This window comes from Ochotona princeps, chromosome 10 (genome assembly GCF_030435755.1).
Source record: "Ochotona princeps isolate mOchPri1 chromosome 10, mOchPri1.hap1, whole genome shotgun sequence".
NCBI lineage: Eukaryota > Metazoa > Chordata > Mammalia > Lagomorpha > Ochotonidae > Ochotona > Ochotona princeps.
Window position 1 is genome coordinate 46,798,241 of NC_080841.1, and position 23,027 is coordinate 46,821,267.

Here is a 23,027-nt window from a genome sequence, read left to right on the forward strand (position 1 = left end):
TCTGTTAATGCTTGTAAGTTGTCTTAGCAAATTGGCAGATTAACAACCCCAAATTGTTGAAATTATTGATTCTAGAAGTTACAATAGAAGCTTTTAATGGTGCAAATACATGCTCAACAAACACAGGTGCTCATTGATTTGCATCTCAAGCTTTGATGTAGTGAATTAGTACACTATGTCCTACAGGGTTCTCTATCCACAATTCTGCTCTTGGTGGCAAAATGCTCCACCTACAGCAAAAATCCTGCCTGAAATGATGAAGCCAGTACTGTTTGTAGATGAAAAAAGAGAGAATTTTCCTTAGTTTATTATTGCAGCATCCAAACAGCTAGGCTTGATCACTAGTCACACTGTGATATTATAACCCAGTACATGTGGAATCAACTCAGTCGTCATATGTTCCTTTTGTCATTCCTTTATTCTATAGTTCCTAAAACCTCAAATCATCAGAAAAAAGTAGCTGCCAGCTTTATTGTTTTTTGGCTCCGTGATTATATGTATCAACAGTTAGTTGTCATGTCCTTCCTACTGCCTTGTCAGTTAAGTTTTTAGTATGATAGCGTTTGCTAAAATGTGGCAAATCTTTAAAGTTACTCTGTTTCAAAACATTAAGACTATCAAGAAATATGAATAATATTCTTATATTTCATGGAATAAATTATTCTGGTTGCTAATGATTCACTGTGAGGTCCTGGGTCAATGAGGAACTTGCTGAAACCTAATGCTTTCTTATTTCCAGCAAAATTTTTGCCTAATGTCCACCCATGATAAACATTTCCGCTTTTAATGACTCAGCATTGTCAGTAATCATCACTCCTAACCCACAATCTCACACAGCCTGGGCAATAGAGGAAATCAGGAGAATGATGACATGGTGTCTGATACGCAGAGAATATGAATTGCTCATAGAGATTATTAGTATATTCAAGAGATGAAAATTCCAATTCAATTCCAAATCTTTGAATGTGCATCCAAAGAAGAGTAAATAGAATTCCCTTTACCAATCTGAATTTCTGATTTATCTCTTTGTTGCCTGCATAAAATAATTGTAAGATATTTCAATCCTAACCAAAGTTGAAGCCAAGGTCAGCATTTCCATTTTTTTTCACTGCCTCATTGAGCTTTGAGTTCTCAAAACTATGGGTATTGTGTCACAGTTGGCCATCATGGGAATGCTGTTCCGGGAGTAACATTTTCTTGAAGAAATGAGAAGAAAATTTAAAAATCCTTTAATCTATCCAAAGAATCTGGCTAGAATGCATAAGGGTCAGATAAAAGGGAAGGTTAAGTCTGTTAAGAATATCTGAAGTACTGGGCCCGGTGGAGTGGCCTAGCGGCTAAAGTCCTCACCTTGAAAGCCCCGGGATCCCATATGGGCGCTGGTTCTAATCCCGGCAGCTCCACTTCCCATCCAGCTCCCTGCTTGTGGCCTGGGAAAGCAGTTGAGGACGGCCCAAAGCTTTGGGACACTGCACCCGCGTGGGAGACCCGGAAGAGGTTCCTGGTTCCCGGCATCGGATCTGCGCGCATCGGCCCGTTGCGGCTCACTTGGGGAGTGAATCATCGGATGGAAGATCTTCCTCTCTGTCTCTCCTCCTCTGTGTATATCCGGCTTTCCAATAATAATAAAATCTTTAAAAAAAAAAAAAAAGAATATCTGAAGTACTTTGGAAATTAGAGAGAGGGTATATTTAATACTTTGATAAAATGTCCAAATAACTAAAAGTGAATGAAAAGTTCTGGAATTTAACTCATCTCTTATTGAGAAACTGGTAAAAGCCAATGACTACGTAACATGGTAAAATCTTTTTTTGTTTATTTTTCATCATATTGAAATTCCTTAATAAATTTAAAGTGAGAATGTGTTCTCAAGCTAAATAGAGATGGCAACAGAACTTAGTTGACTTCAAGAAAACAGGGGCTACTGAACCCTTTTATTTCTATAGCTAGTTATTACAAATAAGTTCAGTCTCTGTAAATATGTTATTTGATTTACTTGATTGCCTTCCTTAGTTTGTCCATGAAGGATTTCCCAATAATTTGTCCATTTCCTTTCCACAGTAATTGATATTACCTTAACAGAGTAAAGCAATAATAATAATAAAAGAAAATCTCCAATAATTCACAAAATGAAGTTCAGTATTTGTTTTTGCTTTATATTTTTTCACCTTGACCTTGTATTTAAGAAGTGATATGATTTTTAAAATTTACTTCTTTTTATTGGAAAGTCAGATATACAGAGAGGAGAGACAGAGAAGATCTTCCCTCTGCTAATTTACTCCCCAAGTGGCCACAAGCTGAGCCAATCCAAAGCCAGGATAACAGATCCTTTGCCAGGTCTCCCATGTGACTGCAGGGTCCAAAAGCTTTGGACCATCCTCGGCTGCCTTCCCAGGCCACAAGCAGAAGCTTCATGGGAAGCGGGGGCCACCAGGATTAGAATTGGTGCCCAAATGGGATCCCGGAACATTCAAGGCAAGGACTTTAGCCACTAGGCTACCGTGTCAGATACGATAAAAGTGATTTCTTGTTTAGGTGTACGAATCATAGGAAGAACTTAGCACAAAGGTCCTTATATTTTATTATAAAACATCCAATCCAAAGTTGGATACTCCTCTGCTTACTCATGCAACAAACATAATTTCACAAATATAAGTTCAGTGTACTAGACTCTGAGAGTTTAAAAAAAATCAAATACGCTACTGATGCTGCGGAGCAAATGCTCACAAATTTAGCAGCTTGAAACAGCACAGATGCATTGTTTGGGGGTTGAGAATGCAGGTACAATTTAACTGTTTCTTCTCTTCAGAGAGTCAACTGGCTGAAGTAAAAATGAGTCTTGGCTGTGGTCTCATCTGGGCCTCAGGGATCTCTGTCATACTGACTGGTCTTGACAGAATTCAGTTCTGTGTCCACGGAGAACTTTTTCCTGTTTTCTAGCTGACTGTCTTGTGAGAACATAGTGGCTTACCTTTCAAGAGCTGTAAGAAATGTCCTTTCATTTGGAATCTCTCCTTGCAGTCAGCTGAGATGGTCTTACATAACTTACTGTAAGGAGCCAGTACCTACTTCTGTTCAAATGTCCCTTTCACATGGAAAGAGCAGGGCAGTTACACAGAGTGGATGCACCAGGAATAACTTTAGAATTAACCTACTAGATGAGTATGGGGGGAAGGGTTCGGGAGGGGTTGGGGGAATCCTAGAGCCTACAGAACTGTGTCATAAAATGAAATAAAAAAAAAAAAAAAAGAACTCAACCTACTATATTTGCCCCTCCAGTAAGAAGGAGGTAGCACAAAATAGCCACTCCTTTTGCTGCTATAGTCTTCTCACATTATGAAATTTAACATAAATGTTAAGATTAAAATTTTAAATATATTACTACATAGCCAGTGTATGAGATATAATCAGATAGCTTTGTATAAAATTAAAACATGGTTTTTCAAGTAAAGATAATAAAACCCCCCTGAATATTTTATGTAGTTACAAATATGATGTCCATATCTTGATGGATTGTTTTTCTCATTTATTTATTTTTATTATTATTATTTTTTATTAATTACATTTCCTTATGTGACACAGTTTCATAGGCTCTGAGATTCCCCCAACCTGGTTTTCTCATTTATGTATTATTAACACTTTCTGCAGATTTTGACCACATTCATTGTATATTTATAAAGTTGAATTTAGGTTTTAAAAATTTTATTTCTGTGAAGTGTTAAACAAATTTTCCCCCAAATTCACCATTTTCAAAATAGTGAATTTCATGTATATAAGCAGCAGGTATCATTTATGTTTCACATAGAAAGGCATATCAACAAGTTTGGAAAAACGAAGATAACACATAAAATAAAGGTATAATAAAACATGAAAACTCTCACAAAATAGTGCGTGCTTGTTAAAAAGAGCAGAAGCAATCTCTTGGTGGAGAAACACCCTTTAGTGAAGGTTTCCAGGGTATTTTTCTTCTAAAACAGTGGCTAACTTTCTCATAAACACTCTCAAAATTTGCAAATATTATAGCTATGTTGGTGTGTGTGCCCCCACCCCTACCAAAAATGATGGCTTTGACCTTGACCTTTAACTGGTGCACTTTGCTTTGATGAGCTCACTTCCCCTCTCAGTAGTGATGGCTATGAGAGCATGTTGTCTTTAGCGTTGTACTGGCAAAGCCATGGTTCATCTCTTGTTATAATTAGTCTCAGGAATAGTTCAAGATCTGTATCCCACTTGTAGAGAGTTTCCATGGAAATATTTGCTCATTCATGTGGCTATGCTGAGCACAATAGCTTTGACAGCACCCACCAAGCAAAAAGTTTAATTTTTCCGTGAAAACTGTGTAAGCAGAAACAGTTGAGATGCCCACAGTAGTGGTGGTAGGCATCAGTTCTGCCCAACTGAGGCATAAACAAGATGAATTTTGTCCTTGCAAAGTGATAAACATGTCTGGCACTGTGGACTTCATCCTCAACTTTGTCTCATCTTTTTGGTGTAAGTGGCGGTGGGGTAAGCAGCAAGAAGGAACTGATGTCACTCAGCTCTCCAAGCAGCAATGTCTGCATGGCCAAACTCTCCTTTCTCCACAGTGGAAAACTGCAGTTTCTGGGAAGCTACTGCTTACAAAAGGAACTGACCAAAAATAATCAACATGCCCGCACCCTATATCCGTACGGTGACTTCTAGATAATTATATGATCACCACAATAAAACTACCATGGCTGAGACTTTCACTCTCACCATACACCTGAAGCCAATTCTGAGATTTCCACTACTGGGTCAGGAAGTAGGTGGCACTCAACTCTGTTCTAAGGTCTCTGCCCTTTATGAATATTTGATTAAACTCCACTTCCGACACCACCCACTCTGCCTCCAGATCACATAGAAATTAGAGCCTGAAATTTGTTGAGTGAGACTCTCTCCTGAGCATCTCTGCACTGTTTCTGGAGTATGCATTTTCACTTTGCTTAAAAATAAATCTTAATTCTCTTAATCTTTGTTTACACCTTGACTTTGAATTCTTTCTTGCACCAAAGTCAAGAACCTGTACCGTCACCCAACAGACCTTCTTAAAATAAGGTATCCATGTATAAATTGATTTTTTTCCTGGGGTTTTGTCCACTTAAACTTTTCATTAACTGTCAATGACTCCACCATTTTTCTTCCTCACAGTCTCCATCATCAGTTTGGTCTTTGTTCTTGCAATTCTAGCAGCATTCCAGTTGTTTTGAAAGGGCCTGTGTTCAAACTGGTATCTTAGCTTATCTGCTATCTAAACCAGATCCTGCTCAGACATGGTATAAGTTTAAATGAGTTCATTTTGGTGCAAAAGTAATTTCAAATCTGTGTACTGTTGTTTTAATAGACACCTATAAAGTTTTAGAAAGCTCCATGTATATATATATTTCTTAAATGGTATTTTTTTCTATATAAAATACAGCTTCATCAGATAGCCTAAATATTTTCTTAGATAATTTCTCTGCACAAGTCAAATTGCTTTCAGAAGTATTGTCCCATTTAGAAGAGTAGCATTTTTGTACAATTGAGAGAATGGATAAAATTTTGCTTTTGCTTGAGTATTGTACACTGATTTAAAAAATTACTAATGCTCTTATTCTTGTTTTGTGTCTGCGGGAGCATGAGAGTAGAACTAAGACTTCACTCATGACAATGTTTTATTTCTACAGATGAAGAACCTGTGGTCTCAGGACACATAATGCTCCATTTCAAGATAACAAATATAATAGATGTGGGACAGAGGACAAAAACTAGCTCTTATCATGTCCATTCCTTTTCCATTGCATAAATGCATTTCAGATTTTGGTGATCCTTAGATAATTTCCTTGGAGGCCTTATCAAAAATGAAAATGTGTAAGGTCATGCTTGGGCATTCTATCCAGTCTACGCCTGTTGTGCAGAGTCACACACTGGAATCCAGTGCGAACTCTCTGGTGGGCCAATGCATTGAACAATATACTATAATATGTCTATTATATTTGTACAGAAATGCCCCCAAAATAAGAGAAAAAATAAATTGATCCTAAACTTTATGACTTTGTTCACTTTAACATTAATTTTATACCTTTTTCTCTCTCCATGAGTCTGGGAGAGTTATGTAGTTATTGGTTTCAAACTATGCCAAAAAAAGATTTCTAGTTTTATCAAAAAGCAACACGTGAGTTACTAAGAATTAATGCAATAAAATAATATAAAAGAAAAAAACACCTTCCTGTCCATGCAAGGTACATGTATGTATTCCATAGATGTAACTTCTATAAGTGGTTCATCATTTTCTTCCTTCAGATGCTTTGTCTAAGTATTTATGCATGTAGTTATGAGTCAACATTCTTTACTTTAGTGTCCATATACTGTATTATCTGTTCACAACTTTTCCTTCCCAGTTTCCTCTCTAGTATATACACATAGATTTGTATTTTCCAATGGCCATATAAAATTTCATTGTATAGATGCATTGAAAGTTTTCTAATATAGATACTATTGTTGTATATTAACATATTTATTTTCCCAACCTATTATTTAGCAAATAATACTTTAGTGAACATCTCTTTGGACACTTTCTGTTTTGCCTTTCTACAAATAAAAGTGTCATTTTTACCTAGATTTTTTTTAACAAGAAATATTTTTACTGAAAAGTTGAGGAACAGAGACACAAAGATCATCTATTTACTGGTTTACTCTGCAAAAAGCTGTAAATATGCAAAAATTATCAGAAATATAATTTACATAATAATAATAATAATAATAATAAACACCCTTTTGATGATAGGGGTTGAGCCCAGGGGGAAGCCAAGGGACTGGAATCCCATCCAGTTTTCCCAGTGAGGAGGTCCAAGTACTTGCAACTTTGTCCACTGTTTTCCCAGGCAACTAAGCAGGGATTCAAAGTAGAGCATTTATGAATGCAAACAGTGCTCCCAGAGGGAGTACAAGTGTCCCAGGCAGCATTCTAACCCACAACACCGTAATGTTGGTCTGAAATATTATTTTAAGGTTGAGTGTCTACAGATAAAAAACAGGTTTTCCAAGCTTCCACCACCAAAAAAAGGTAAAATGATATTTTTCTACATCTTCATCAAAATAGATGGTGATCCATCTCCCAGCATTTATCATGATCAGTAAAATGTGGCATAAAATTAATGGAAAACAAATACTCAGTGCTGACCATGAAATGATCTTAAAAGCTCAGTTAATTGTCATTCTCTTTATTTCTCACATGAGAAAACTGAGGTATAAAAAGGGTATGTGACAAATCTGGGGTCGCAAAAAAACTTTGCATTTTCACTGAAATTTGCACTTCCTGTGTGTGCTTGCCTCAAAAACCATTGCTTTTAAAACCAATACTGTTTTAATTTGGCTTTCCTGATTGTTAGACTATTACTTACTGTTTTATGAAAGGTCAATGAGTATTAACTCATTCATTGATTCAGAATTTTATTCTTTGAAATTCCCATGTCCTTGATCACGTCTCCGTTTTATTTCTTAGTGTAATTTGTGTCTAAGGAACATAGAAAGTATGTTCTTCCTATGTTATATTTCTTCTTGTTTAACCTATTTGCTGCAATATGATCATTTTGATTTTATTTGTCAGCCTTTCTCTAGGCATCTGGTGATGTTTTCATGTTATAAAGATGTTTTTATTTTAATATTTTAAAGCCATTTCTAATTTGGTTAGTAAATTTACGTTTAAACACAGAACCACAGATTTTAATTTCTATTAAAATGTTTGCATATAGATGCTGCATTGCAAATGTTACACAAATGTTTTGTGGCCAAATATTGGTGGCATTATGTAATATATATATATATATGTGTGTATATATATATGTGTGTGTGTGTATGATAAGAAAAGATTTAAAAATAGATAAAAATCATTATGACATTGTAGAGCGATAACTTTATAAGACCTTTTTTTTCTTTTTTATTAAAAGCTGTGTAACTTTTCAGTATACCTACAATGGTAATGTAGATATTAAAACAAGGGATTCAGTTTTCTTCTTAGCATTAAAACGTCATTGAGATATGTGTCTGAGTCTGAAATAACCATGCTGTTTCATAGGATATGCACAAATGCAGTGAATAATGTGTAATTTGGCTGTTGTTTTTTTTTGTACTCCTTGAAACTAAATGTTGTTTATACATATTGTTAAGAATAAAAAATGTCATTTCTTGAGAAGGAAACCCTACTTAATTGAAAAGTTGTCATTCAATATCATGTAAATGCCGTGTGTCACAGTGAGGCGCGCAGCACATCTCCCTAGTAACACGCGAGCCAAGCAGGTAGTGTGCAGTGACAAGACCTGAGCCTTAACAGGCACTGGTCTATGTGACAAGCACCTGGCAAAAAAACATTTACAACAACGGCAATCAAGCTATGTGTGACTTTGCAGCACTGCCGAGTGACATATTCCATTAACGCAAACCACAGCTATTTGTGCAGTCTAAAGAAGCAAAAACCCTATTGAAAGTGATGAGGAAGTCATCTGGTTATTTTAAAGAATGTAGGGATCTCTAAGTCTTAATCTAAGACACTGAGTTTCAAATATTTTATGTATTTATACATATATACCTACTTGCTAAAGAGTATACACATCAGCTTTTACCCTTCTTATTTTGTATTTCTCCTGTTGTATTCCAACTGATTCTTCATCTATGTCATTCTGTGTGCATGTGTATCTGGGTCTTCAGATATTTTTTCTTATGTAATTGTATTCATTTTGTTTTCATTTGGGTCACTGGGTCTTAAGATTAAATGATCTTTCTATAGCTGTGCTAAAGTCAAACAAAATATAGAAATACATCTTAAAATAAAAATAGCAAATGGTAGGGAAGGTTCTGCCATTTTATTTTTCCATTTATATTTCTCCTAACTGACCATGTGTTCAGGAGTAAGAATATTTTCACCAACAGTATAAATTGCCTGCATTACTAGAAGGAAAAATAATACTTTGGGTTTACCTAGTTTCTTTACACACACAGACACACACACATACACACACACACGCAATATAGAAACCAAACTCCCTGACTTTAACCTAATACCATGTCCACATGATAACAAACATTCGAGGAGTACAAAGCAGCAACTGTTTATTTGGCAAAAGCAGTGAAAAAGGCTGCAGATCTCAAATCCCCCACATATGTCTTCCTTCATTAAAATGTGACCATTTGGTATCTTAAGGCCTGTTAGCACTGTGTGCCTGGCCATTGAAGTCAAGTTGACATCTGCTCAAATTTACTTACCAATCCCACTAATTCTAACTGGATTTACTTCAATGGAAACAAACAGCCCTCTTAGATACAGGAAGACCTTTCTCCCTTTCCTGCCCTACCTCTGGGGCAGAATTCTCTGCATGTTACAGAGCACACCATTGCCAAAGCCTACTCCCTTGGAAAATTTGCAGTTGTACAAGCTAGTAGAGTCAAGTCACAGCTTTCTTAAGTGCTGAACCCACACACCATAAAATTTCTAAAGATTTGTTTTTCTTTAATCCTTAGTCAGTGAAAATGAGATATGAAAAAAATATCAGAAGTAAGCAAAAAACATCAGCAGTTTCGACAGCTTCCAGGTTAAATTAGTTAAATGAAATACTCACAAGTATTTACCTATCTGAAAACTTTACGCTGACAGAGTGATCTTTTATAATAATAATAACTATATCTATTACAAATAACTGTATTTAATAACAAATATCTATTTCCTTACCTACAATGCTTGTATCTATTTTTACCCACATTTTGCTTAACTCTGTTTGAGTTTGGAGAACATCAGTGCTCAGAAATTATTTATTAAAGTGGCATGGTCATCTAAATACAAATACAGGATACAAACTTAGATGACAGTTGAATTCATTAGGCTCAAGTGAAAGTTTGGATAAGTGGAGGAAACCTGGTAAATTGCATCTATTAGCATATCCGCCTCTCTCACTAACATGGCTGATCACCACCAAAATGACTAAATGTCACAGTTCCCACCATATGGGACCTCTAGACATCTGAGTTCTAGAGGAACATTTTGGAATATATTTTGATCCTTATTCTAAAGGATAATGCTATAATCATGGGATCCCCAAAAAGTCAAACATTAATGTGGAACTTTGGATCTTCAAAGAGACACAGGAAAACTCTGGAATAAGGAATTCCCTTCGGAGAGCAATGATGGTTGGGAGTGTTGCTGCAACAGGTATCTACACTAGCATATCCACACACTTAAGCACAACTGCGAACCAAAGCCTTCTCCAGTGCTTGTCACACTCCAGAGGTGGGGCAAGTCCATGTTTTTTCTTTTCTTTGTCTTCAGACATTCCCTAATGTACTGACCAAGGAAAGCTCTCCATGTAGTCCTGTATGAAAATTCTGAAGGAGACACAAAAAAACATCTAGTAAAAGCAGACAGCTGGCTCCTGGCTTCAGATCAACTCAGCTCCAGCTGTGCTGGCCACTGGGGAAATGAACCAGCTGATGGAAGATCTTCATCCCTGTCTCTCCTCTTTGTATATCTGACTGTCCAATAAAAGTAAATAAATCTTTAAAAAATCTGTACATAAAAATGCAGTTATACATTTAAGAGATATTCTAGCAAGATGTTCAATAATAGGACTGAAAGCAGTGTCATTGAAGCTATTAAAAACCACAAAGTAAAAACTACATGCAATACCTTAACCCTCAGCTTAGGAAGCCATTGAAAACCCAAGCAGAGCCCTATTTTGGGGGTCTTCTGGGTGACATTTGCCAAGACAGGATTATACAAGCAAAGATTTAAATGCGAAATTCCAGTAAGAAAAACAGTGAATGACCAAAGGAAGGGGTAGAGAAGCATCAGGCAGGAGAGCAAGACTGACCTCAAGTAAGAGAAAGAGGGAGGGAAAGCAAGGAGCATTCATTTTGACCACAGGGAAGTCTTCAAACCAAGCTGACTATTGTCAGGGTCCCACATCTTCCAGAGAGGAGCCTGCCTAGCATCCTTATCATACTCAAATCTTGCTCAATTATGCCGGGACACTCTCAATGCCACCAATTACTCATTCTTTAGCTGACCAGTTCTCTCCTTCCAGTCTCTGATTGTAAAGCTAGGCCACTAAGCACTGCTCAGAAATCCACACATAGATTCTCATCTTGGGAAACATCTCTACCGTGAAAAGTATTTATGATCAGTTGCACTGCTTATAGTTCTGCTCTCTGCACGATCTTTCACTGTCATCTTTTAATGAATGTGACAGCAATGCTATCTGTTTGGGATTTCTCATATGACCACAAACATATTCCAGAATGAAAGCACCAAGGCAACTATAATAGATGATGTTGGATTATGACTAAACACTCATGTCCCTGGCCTGGTTCTATCTTGAACTCAGAAATAGGAACTCAGAAAGAAGGAGAGACAGAAAGTTCTTCTGTCTACTGGTTCACTCTCCAAATGGCTGAAACATCCAGAACTGGGAGCTTCTTCTAGGTCTGAAACAGGTGCAGGGGCATGGCCACTTGGGGCATCTTCTACTGTTTTCCTGGGCCTTAACGAAGGTGCTAGATTGGAAGTGGAGCGACCAAGACTCAAACTAGTATCCATAGAATGCTGGCACTGCAGATGAAGGCTTAGCTTGTAAGCTGCCACACCATCTTCTCTAAAACTTTTTTCTAAAATGAATTTAAAAATTCATTAAATCAATACTCATATTCCATGTGTTGAAATATTATTAATCTACTTTAGCAATAAAACTACATTCAGGTCAATTAATCAGTTCATTTACTAATTAGATATCTTCTACATTCATTCTCTACTGCTAGTAGTTATGTAGGAGTCAGATGAATTAAATGAAAACAGAGTAATAATCAGATACCCTTCATCTTGTAACCACACACACACACAAGAGGGACAGCAAGATCTCGTCTGATATTTTATGATTTGCTCACTATCCACATTGACCAGGGTTGGACCAGGCAAACACCAGGAGCCAGAACTCAATTCACGTCACCTATGGGGGAAGCAATGACTCATACTTGAATCAACTGCTGCTGTCTCACAGGGTATGCCTTAACAGGAAGCTGGAATAGAAAGCAGAGCCAGGGCCTTGATTCAAATACTCTGGTATAGGATGAAGGCATTCCAATCAGCATCTTGACCATGAGATTATAAGACTACCCACATCATATCCTTGGTGTGATGCTGTAGTGTCTTTCTATCCAGACGTATAACCCTTCCTCATTCTGTCAGTTCTGAATCTGAATATCAGTTCAGAATGTGACACTGAGCAATGGGTTGGATGTTTAATGGGAAAAATCACCTTCAGCCTTCTGCATCCTCGTTCTTTTTTTAAAATTATTATTTCATTGTGTCATGCTACATGGTTGCTGACTTCCAATTTATTTTTCCCCAAGAACATATGTTGCATTAATCATTCTTGTGACTTTCCTTTTTCAAGCCATGACTTCCCAATTCCTATTACTTGCTCCTGGAAGAATGTTATGCTAATTCAGGCCACCTATTTCTGTTATTGAAATGACACCAGCTGACATTTATTCCTCTAGGGCTGTATGAATGCCATGGTTTTAAATGAGTTTAGATCAGTGACTACCTCGATGTACATTGCTCTTTCTCTTTAAGGGAAAGCCAACTTCTAACTTGTCAGTTCTGGTAACCCACTCCTCAAGTCATTGCTACCATACCTGGGAAATGGTGTGTCCTCTGAGCCAATTCATAGAACATACTTCTCTCACAATGCCTCTCTTCACTGGGTTCTATTCCTCTCTTTCTGCCAAGGAAACACACATATTCCATTCCACTGAAAATTGGCTATCAATTTTTGCAGATTTCTAACACACTTAGGCAGTAAGATGGTATCACAAGCCATCTCAGTGCTTTCATGCTAATGTGTTCTTGCTTATATAATGATAAATTCCAAGAAAATCCAATCAAGAGTACTCTGTATGACCCATATTGGTACATCTTACCTAATTCCTGCATTTCTTTGGTCTCTTTATTTCCTCAATATATTTTGCCTCATGTATCAAGGCCAGAATGTTCTAAGTCAGGTTATGCTAAGATCGAAATTATGTTGGGACTACAAGTCTAGCAATCAGAAAAGAAGGTACAAGGACATCCTTAACAGTTTTATATTGCCTAGGTAGGAAGATGATTTTCCTGCATCTTCTAACACAACATAAATGCTAGCTCTTTCCACACAAGATTGAAATATCCTAAATGTCCAAGAAGTTTCACAAGGGGAGCTGAGAGAGTCAACACACATTCTAATGTTTTGGTTCAACATCTTGAAATGCCAGGTTTACCCAGCCAGGAAGCAGACTCTTTCATAGGATAGAGCAGCATGCATTCACTGAACACCCAAAAGTATGGGAGCTCTTACACAGCGCTGTTTCAGGCTTCAACTTCTCATCCAACACCTGTCCCTCTACCACTGAGGATAAGGTCTCACTTTTCAGTAACCAGAACTCTGTGGTAGTCAATGTGAACCACAGCCTATCTGTTAACATTCCTCAGTTTCTTTACTCTTCTGAATGGCATCAGTAGGACTTCACAGCAGTACCATTATGCTGTATTAGTTCATATTTTTCCCCCACATAGTTCCAAACGGATGTGTAAACACTTGTGTCACCACATTCTTTTTCCTGGGAACATTTTCCCACATGGCTTCCCATGAAATTTTCAGCAATTAAGCAGTAAGTTGTTCCAGGTACTGTATGTACCACACACATCCATCAAAAAAGTGGTTCTCTTTATTTGCTTTATGGTGGGCAAGCTAGTCCCACATTGTCCTCTGGCTACATGTTTTTCCAAACAATCCCAGGCTCATTGTTTCATATCTTATTCTGGGTTCTCAGCAACTATATTAGGCATCAGAATGAAATGTTCATAGATTGCATGTTTCCATAAATATGTGACAGAGAATGGATATGGTTCGGTACCTGAGTAAAATTTAAAAAGCACAGCCTACAATAGGACTGGCAATGTGGTATATTAGGCTAAGCCTCCACCTATGGTGCCAGCATCCCATATGGATTCTGGTTCATGTCCCGGCTGTCCCACTCCTGATCCAGGAAAAGCAGTGGAAGAAAACTTAAGTCCTTGGGTCCCTACACTGATGAGTGATACCCCAAGGAAGCGTCTGTCTACTGGCTTGGATGGGCCTGGATCTGGTCATGCAGCTGTTTAGGGAGTGAATCAGTGGATGGAACGTCTCTTTCTATGTCTCTCCTTCTCTCTGTAGCTCTTTCAAATAATAATAAAATACATATTATAAAAGAGAAAAAAGCACAACTTATGAAACTTTCATTTAATTATTTCTCTCATACTTAGAGATTTATGAAACATATTTTCATGGTTGCCACCAATATAAAGCTCAATATCACAATTCCTGTTGTACAGATGAGAAAAGCCAGGGGTTAAGTCATTATGAAGTTTACCAAAGTTAGCAAGTGGAGTTGAGAAGACACTTGGAGAGTTCTGCTTCCATGTCTATCATCTGCACCACTTCTCAAGGTTCAATCATAACATCGGGGTAAAGAAAAGCAACTAGCCTGGGTCACAAAGATTGTGAGTGCACCAAACTGTGCCTTCTTTCCCTGCATCTACTAAAGCCATAAGCTTTGTGTGACTATGAGCCTTTAAGGAAGCAATGAAGATTAAATGAGGTCAGCCTGATAGAGTCATTTTTAACAGGACTAGTGTTCTTGTAGGAAAAGGAAAATACACCAGAATATCCTTTCTTTTCCTCCTCCTCCTCCTCCTTCTATTTCTTCTTCTCTCGTCTGTCTGTCTCTCTCTTTCTCTTTCTCTCCATCTCCCTCCCTCTGGATACTCTAAGCAGAGGTCATGTGAGAACAAGAAGCTAAATCTGCAAATCAAAGAAGCTTCATCAGAAACCAGCCCTGTCCTGCCAATTGCTTGGTCCTGGGCCTCTAACCTGCACAATTATGGAGACAACAAATGCTGTTAATTGAGCTGTCCATATTGTGGTGGTTTATTTTTAGTTCGCGTAGAATAATATATATAAAAGATTTACAATTGTTATACAAAGAACATGACACTCATACAAAGAAAAGACACTCATTTATTGATCTCTATTTTCAAAACAAGAAGAACATATCACAGTTTTAAGTGCAACTGAAGGACGCTATAGGCAGGGGCAAGCCTTAAGGACAGCTCTCCTATGCAAATGGCCCATCAGGGTTCCAATCCTCTTGTCTTTCTTCCTGAAACTTCATACACTATCAATTAACACTTAGAAATCCTAGAAACAATCAACTCCTGAAATTAAGTTAACTTGGCTACAATTCCATCAATATTCCTAGTTATACACCAACAGTTGTCTTTGGTGTGTCCATATATTCCCCTATAAACAAGAGGTAACAGAGATTCAGCAAATATTGATTTTAATGAAACACGAAGTATTTACTAGGCAACCAGTACCATCCAGGATGCAAAATAAATGGACAAACTATGAAGCTCTGTGTTGTTTTAGTCACTTGAGTTGAGCTTTATGAAATAGATCAGCTTGCAAGGGAAGGACTGGAAGAATGTGGGGACCCAACTGACTTCTTGGTTAGACCTCAGCAAGTACAGACAAAACTCTAATCAGCACTCAGGGCACCGATTTCAACATTTTATTAAAGTCCTGTGTACATACTAAGAAATATACGTAAGTATACAGAATCATGGGTTTTATGTTCTCTGATACATTCATAACCAATACCTACTATGAATACCACTAGAATCTCACCCTTCCAGCCACGTCCATTGATTTTTTTAAAGATATATTTTCTTTGTTTTAAAGTTAGAGTAACAAAGAGAGATAGAGAAACAGAGAAAAAAAAGTCCTCCATTCACTGGTTCACTCCCCACTTGCCTGAAATTATCAGGAGTGGACCAGACAAAAGCCAGGGGCCAGGAACCTTATCTGGACTCCCACAGTGGTTCAGGAACCCAAGTATCTCTGTCATCCTTTGCTGGTTTCCCAGGCACATCAATAGGGAGCGTGATTTGAAGTGGAACAATCTGGACTTGAATTGGTTCCCATAAGTGATACTGGCCTAGCCCACAACAGCCTTATCTACTACATCACAATGCCATTCCCTATTTTACTTTTTTACAATGGAAAAGTATAAAATCATTTACATGACATGATTCAGTGAAGCAATACTTTTAGCTATATATAACTGATATCTATGCAATTTCTATATGCCACATATTAATTAAAACAAATAAGAAAAAGCATATGATATTTGTTTTTTAGTTCTGACTCATTTCACTTAGCATACTGATCTCCTTTTGCATACATTTTGTTGCAAATGCCAGGATTTCTGTCTTTTTAAGGCTGAATAATATTTTATTGTTTATATATATAATATTTTCTTTTACAATAATTACTTGACAGATATTTAAGTCAGTTCCATAGTTTAGCTATAGTAAACTGAGCTGTAAAGATGGAAATGAGAATATCTTTTTCATATGCTGATTTAATTTTACTTAGCTATATTCCTAAGAGTTGGGTAGCTGGGTCATACAGTATATTTATTTTTCATTTTTTGATGACTCAGTGTCTTCCATAATAGTTGTACTAATTTGCATTCCTACCAATAGTGAATTACTGTACCTTTTTTTTCTCCACACCCTCATCAGCATTTGTTATTTTTTTTTAATTTTTGGATATAGTAATAATAATAATAATCTCATTGTGCTCTTATTTGCATTTTAAAACCATTATTGAATTGGGAGTAAAGCACCAAAAAAAGATCTTTTCAACTGATTCATTTTACCAGTAGTCAAATATGTTGTTGATTTTTGAGATGAGTATAGAAAAGATTTTATGTCTATGTTCAGAAAAGCAAGTATTTTAAGAGAGCATTTTAGATTTCAGGCAGAAAATGTGAGAACAATAATTTGCAATTAACACTGAATATTTCCTCAATTTTTAGCTTAATGTGAACATCTAGCTTTCATCTGCAATATTTTGCTGACTTCCAATAATAGCAATTTCATTTTTGGCATGTTCTATTTTCAAAATACCGCAAACCTTACTTTTTGTTTATATTGCCAAAGCATTTGGTCAACTCTCAACAAAGCAATTCTTCCCTACCGTCACATGAGAAAATGGAGCCAATCTGTCAATAATTCATTCTTTTCAGATGTCAGTTTTGCTATTTGAATATTTGGGTCATAGCGTAGAAAGTCTGACAACAGAAAAAAAAATATCACATAACCTTAAAAAAAAGAGCAGACTTTGAATTATGTCAAACCTAGGTGTGCAACTTTTACGAAGGACTCTGCTTTCAGTTTTTTTTTTTAATTCTTCTTCTTCTTTTTTTTTTTTTTTACTCCCACCTGTGGGTTAGTTCATATGTCTGGATACACATCTATGCCTAGACTGCTTTAATGCTGATCTCACTTGCCAGGTCCCCTGTTGTCACTCTGCTTTGATCCTGGCACTACAAGATGGAGCATGCCTTAGCTTTTTCCACTTTTCAGCTCAGTGAGTCTTGCACTTCCTCTGTGTCAAGTTCAAACACAGTGTAGTCAACTATTCTGATGGTCACCCTCTGAACCTTGTTCTACCAAGCCACATGAATCTTCAATTATTCTCTTTGACTGAAAAGTAAATATGGTTGCTGTAAACATCATATACCCTAACACAAAGTGTTTCGGATATGAACTCATTTATGAACACACGTGTTTTTCACCTGTTCCAAACAGATCTTGATCCACAGATAAAGGAAAAGCTAAGACTGTGTAACAATCACACAAACCAAAACTTTCCCTCCACATATTACATGGTCTCTGAGAAGAAAAGCCAAATATTTTATTAGCTTTGTAGTTTTAAATAGGTTTTTTTAGTTGGGAACATTATTAATGAAGAGCAGATATTATCTATCTTACAGAATAATTTCAGATTATGCAGCTTGTATGCATAAATAGCTGGTATTTGGTGAGAATTCAACAAACAGTAACTATGATTATTATTCTTAGGGCGGAAGGACATTTATCATACTGAATAAATTCTTCTCTTTGGTCCACAAGTCCGAGTTCCCAAACACCAGGGGAGCTTTACTTCCAGCCTCCCTCCAATTATTGCTTGCACAGATCCCTATGGTGCCTTAATATTGGTCAGATTTACTCCCTGCAAGCTGTTCGCTGTTGTGACTCCAGGATATCATAACAAAACATTATTGCTGCCTTTCTTAAGGATCTCATTCAGTTAGGACTTTGATACCATGCAATGGCCTATGTGCATATACGAATTAGACAATCTCCTTCTCTTAGAAAACATATTGCTGTTAACCATATTCAAACATTTTAAGTTGACACAGTTTGACAAACTAATTTGTGAATGAGTGTATTACACATAGCCAGCAGCATGAATTTTGGAAGCAATGAGGTTCTGCTTTTCTGTTTGATATATAGAAAGTCACACATCTGGTTGAGCTTCACTTAATGAGTTTCATAGCCCAACTAACTGACAGTCAAATAGATGGAGCAGGAGTTGGAGATGAACGTAGTCAAAACTTGCAGATCAAAGCAGATACCACGCTGGAGAGTACTGGGCAACTGATACAACAGTGTGTCAGTATTCACTGGATATGTTATTCATAGGAACTTTGCCCTTTGAAAATCCTGTCCATCTTTCATAATCTCTTATACTGAATGGACTGGAATCTCAAAGGGGACAACATTTTTAGGAACTTTTCAAGCAACCTGTGTTCTAAACACTTCCAACCAATTACTATTAAAAAATGAGAATTTATATAAGCAACACAGAAGGCAACAAGCTGCTTAAGGTCACATCAACAAGAAAGCCTTAACACAGTAAACTAGAAAACTTGAAAGCAATGATTGAAGCAGTAATAGAAACTTTCATGTTCATATCCCAAAGTTGTTAAAACATTACTATAAAACAATTGACCATATAGTCCCTATTTCTCTTCTATTAAATACTATGCACCAAATGAAAAATGCTCAAGTAAGATCTGAAAGTTTTGCAAATTATCATTGCATTTATATAAAGTAGGCATTAACTATTTTAAGTGGAACTATATATCAACACCCTTACATTCAAAAGGTAAAATTTTCATGCAATTTTTTTCTTCAGTCGTCACATACTCCTAAAATGGTTATATTGGTTTCTAGGTTGAAATATAATTTCATAGGTCCCACAGTGATAACTCAATGGCTAAATTGTCACCTTGCAAGCACCAGAATCGCATATGGGCAACAGTTCATGTCCTGGCTGCTCTACTTTCCAACTTGTGGTCTGGGAAAGCAGCAAAGCATGGCCCAAAGCCTTGAAACCCTGCACCCATCTTGGAAACGTGGAAGAAATTCTTGACTCTCAGCTTCAGATTAGCTCAGCTCAAGCCATTGCAGTCATATGAGAAGAGAATCAGCAGATGGGAGATCTTTCTGTCTCTAATTCTCTATGTAAATCTGATCAGCCTTTCCAATATAAATAAATAAATCTTTAAAATGCATATATATATATATATGCATAATTTTATAAATTACTGGATGGCTTAACGGTTTTAATGCTGTCTTGGATTTTCATAAAACTCTCAAAATCTCTATCCTTGTCTACTTATACAAATTCCTAATCCTTTCCCTACCTTTTGGATTCACACCTTGAATTCAGCCATGAACAGTAGCTTTTTACCGTTAAACATGTACAAAACCTATTAAAAAACTTATAAAAACATCCTCAGTTTCATCCAGTGCCTGGCCATATAACATGGCATTTAAAGTCACAACCACTATCTACTTACAAAACCTGTCATGGGTTCCTCATTGCCCATGTTATGAAACATACATGCTTGTGCTTGGATTTTGCTGTCTCCCCTCCTCTCTCCAACTTTACATCTCTCTTGTACTCCTATTCATTCTTCCTCTTTTTTCATGCTGTCTCACCAGCTTCACCATTCACTTATTTTTTTTCCTTTCTTCTTTCTCCTTCCTCCTTTCTTCAAAATGCATACTTCAATAACACTGCAGAATGTTGCCCTGCTTTGGGGAAATCTCTCACTTTTCTCTTTATCCAAGAAGATTTCTTGAAACATTTGTTTTATTGATACATAATTGTACATAATTACAGGGCACAATGTAGTATTTTGATACATAAAACTTACGTTATAGAATAAATAAAAGCTAATAACTCATTCATCAACTTAGAAGCTTATCGATATTTTTGTAGTCAGAATATTTTAAAACGCTTAACTTCAAGCAATTTTGTAATATCTAATACATTATTAATAATTGCAATTACCACTCTGTGCAAATAGGTCACTAAAGCTAAACTCCTTCCATTTAGCTGAAACTTTATACTGTTAGATCAATATCTCCATGTAATGGTGGTGACAGAAGCTGAAAGATAATTTCTGATTTCTTATCCACGTTGAGCTCATTCAGGAAGCTTGCCCAGTGTCTCAAAGGATTGCTTAAGACCTCTGCCTTTACAAAATTATTTCCTCATTAAAATTGTTGCAGAATTGTGTATGTATTTGTTTATGTATTTAAATCCTCCACTAGGCCATAATGTATCCCAAAACATTGGCCATGTCTAAATTATCTTCATATCTCTGGAGTTGAGAATATTGTCTAGTATATAATGCAATTTTGATTTTTAAAATAAAATAATTGAGTCATGAAATAAGATTTGTAAAACAGATTATTAAAGTACTATACATTTAGTTGCATATTACTATCTGGCTCATATATTGAACTGTTAGCCATAAGGGAGTATAATAAATTTGATTTGATGCTCTATTAAGCAAAAATGAAAATTCACTCAGACTCTAGTATTCCCTCATGTGCCACATCAGAAATGTTGTCCAAGGAGAACACAGTGCATGTCTTGGACCCTTATACTGCCTACGACAGTTCCACTCATAGTACTTTGTACACTCTGAGATGTGAGGTAATGACATGAGCCAAAGCCTGACAGTCATTGTTTTTTATCCTCTTTCAACTTGGCAGCATCTTGTGTGTATGTGTGTAGGGGGGCTGTTATCTTTGAAAGGCAGTTACAAGGGGCTCTAGTGGCGCAATCGGTTAGTACATGGTATTTATGTAAAAGGCAGAGTTACAGAGAAGTACTCGGAAAGGGAAAGTGATCTTTTATCCTTTGGCTCGCTCCCAAATGCCCATGATGAACAGGTAGGGGCCATATTGAAGGCAGGAACTCCAGAAGAGTCATGAGTCTCCCAAGTGTGGGGGAGGTACCCAAGCCCCTAGGCCATCTTCATTGCTTTCCCAGGTGCATTAGCAGATAGCTGGATCTGAAGTGACGCAGCCAGAACTAGAACTAGCAGCCATATACCATGCAGTCATTGCAGGCCACAGCCCATAAGGAAGGCATTTCTGACATGTTTAGTTTTGTCTTTCCGGGTGCGAAGACCATTTCCCCCCTCTAATGGAAATGAATCGCCAGGTTTTTCCTAATTGCATATCTGAAACACTCTCCTGTGGCTGTTCTGCATCTGTGATCTTTCTTCCATATTCTCCCTTCACTAAAACATGTAGCGATGGTTAGTGAAGACTGTGATTTCCTAAATTTCTCAGCAGTCACTGCCATGTCTTATTTCACACTCCATGATTTTCTGTGACTTTTTGTATGCATTCACTTAGGTATGTAATTTTTCCACTAAGGACCCATCATGTGTGCCATACATTTTCAAATACTTACAAAATATATGTAGCCAGAGTTTATGATCGATTCCCGTCACTCCTGTAGTCTGTTATTTCAACACATCTTTTTTGTTTTTGCTTCACTTTGATTTTTTTTATTTATTCAAAAGAGAGGAGAGAGAGACACAGAGAGAGAGAGAGATGGAAAGAGAGGGGGAGAGAAAAAAGAGACAATGAGAGAACTTCCATCCACATGTTCATTCAGCTAGGACTGGATCAGGTCAAAGTCAGGAGCCAGGGTGTCCATGTAGGTCTTCCCTGTGCTTGGCATGGACTCAAATACTTGGGCTATCATCTAATGCCTAACTGATGCAGTAGCAGAAAGTTGTGTGAGAAGTGGACTAACCAAAACTCCTGGCATTCCAATACGGGCCACAGGTATTACAAGCAGCTGGTTATCTCAACCTGCTGAAATATTCATCCATCTTTTATATATTTAAGAAGTCATGTTTTATGTACCAATTATAAGGTAAGCCTTCAGGGTACAGATATGATTAGCTAGTGCTTGCTTTGGCAGCACAAATACTAAAATTGGAATGATACAGAGTAGACTAGCATGACCCCTGTACAAGGGTGAACACAAATTCGTGAGGCATTCTATGTTTTTGTGCAAGATCCAGGAGTGGGAGTGGGCCCATCAGGGAAATAGTGGGCACCTCTCTCTTGGGTTGCCACTTCCACTGGTGAGCACAAGAACCAAGACTAGAGGCAGGCATAGCTAGACAGAGAGTGGCACCTGTCGGCACCAGTGTGACTGGGGAGTGAGGCTGGTTGGGCTGAACTAGGCTTCAATGCCCATTGACATGTATGAGAGCTGAATGGGTTGTGGGACAGACTGAATCAATCTGCAGTACATATTGGCAAGCATGAGAACCAATGAAGCGGGATGGGTCTGGTGGGAGTTTTTGCGGGTCACTCCTACTAGACTGCAGTTCCCACTGGTGTACATGAAAGCCAGGTATGTGGTAGGCAGGACCTAGCTGGATGGCAAAATCCATTGGTTTGTGTAGAAGACAGGGCCAGAGACAGAACAGACCCAGCAATTGCAACCACCAGTGTGCAGGTAGTCTGATTGGGGTAACAGACTGTGCCAGACCCTGTATTGCAAGTACACACAGAATCATGTCTGGAATCACTTCAGATAAGGTTTCTTTGGGAACTGCAGCCATGGAGATAATTGCAGGCCCATGGTCTGACCATGGAATATATATATGTGTCTGAGCTGGGCCTCCTCAGTGGCTTAGATAGAGCAGAGCACAGCATATCCAGGTGCACATGGGGGATATAGCAGTACACTGGACCCTGCAGAGGACACCTGGAACCACTACAG

At 37.4% G+C, this 23,027-nt stretch overlaps 1 non-coding gene across 1 annotated transcript; it reads left to right on the forward strand.

The window, feature by feature from the left end:
* The first annotated feature begins 22,198 nt into the window (after nucleotides 1-22,198).
* LOC118759150 (U6 spliceosomal RNA) lies at nucleotides 22,199-22,304 on the forward strand. Its single transcript, XR_004996004.2, has one exon. It is a non-coding gene; the product is annotated as a U6 spliceosomal RNA (small nuclear RNA).
* The last annotated feature ends 723 nt before the right edge of the window (nucleotides 22,305-23,027 follow it).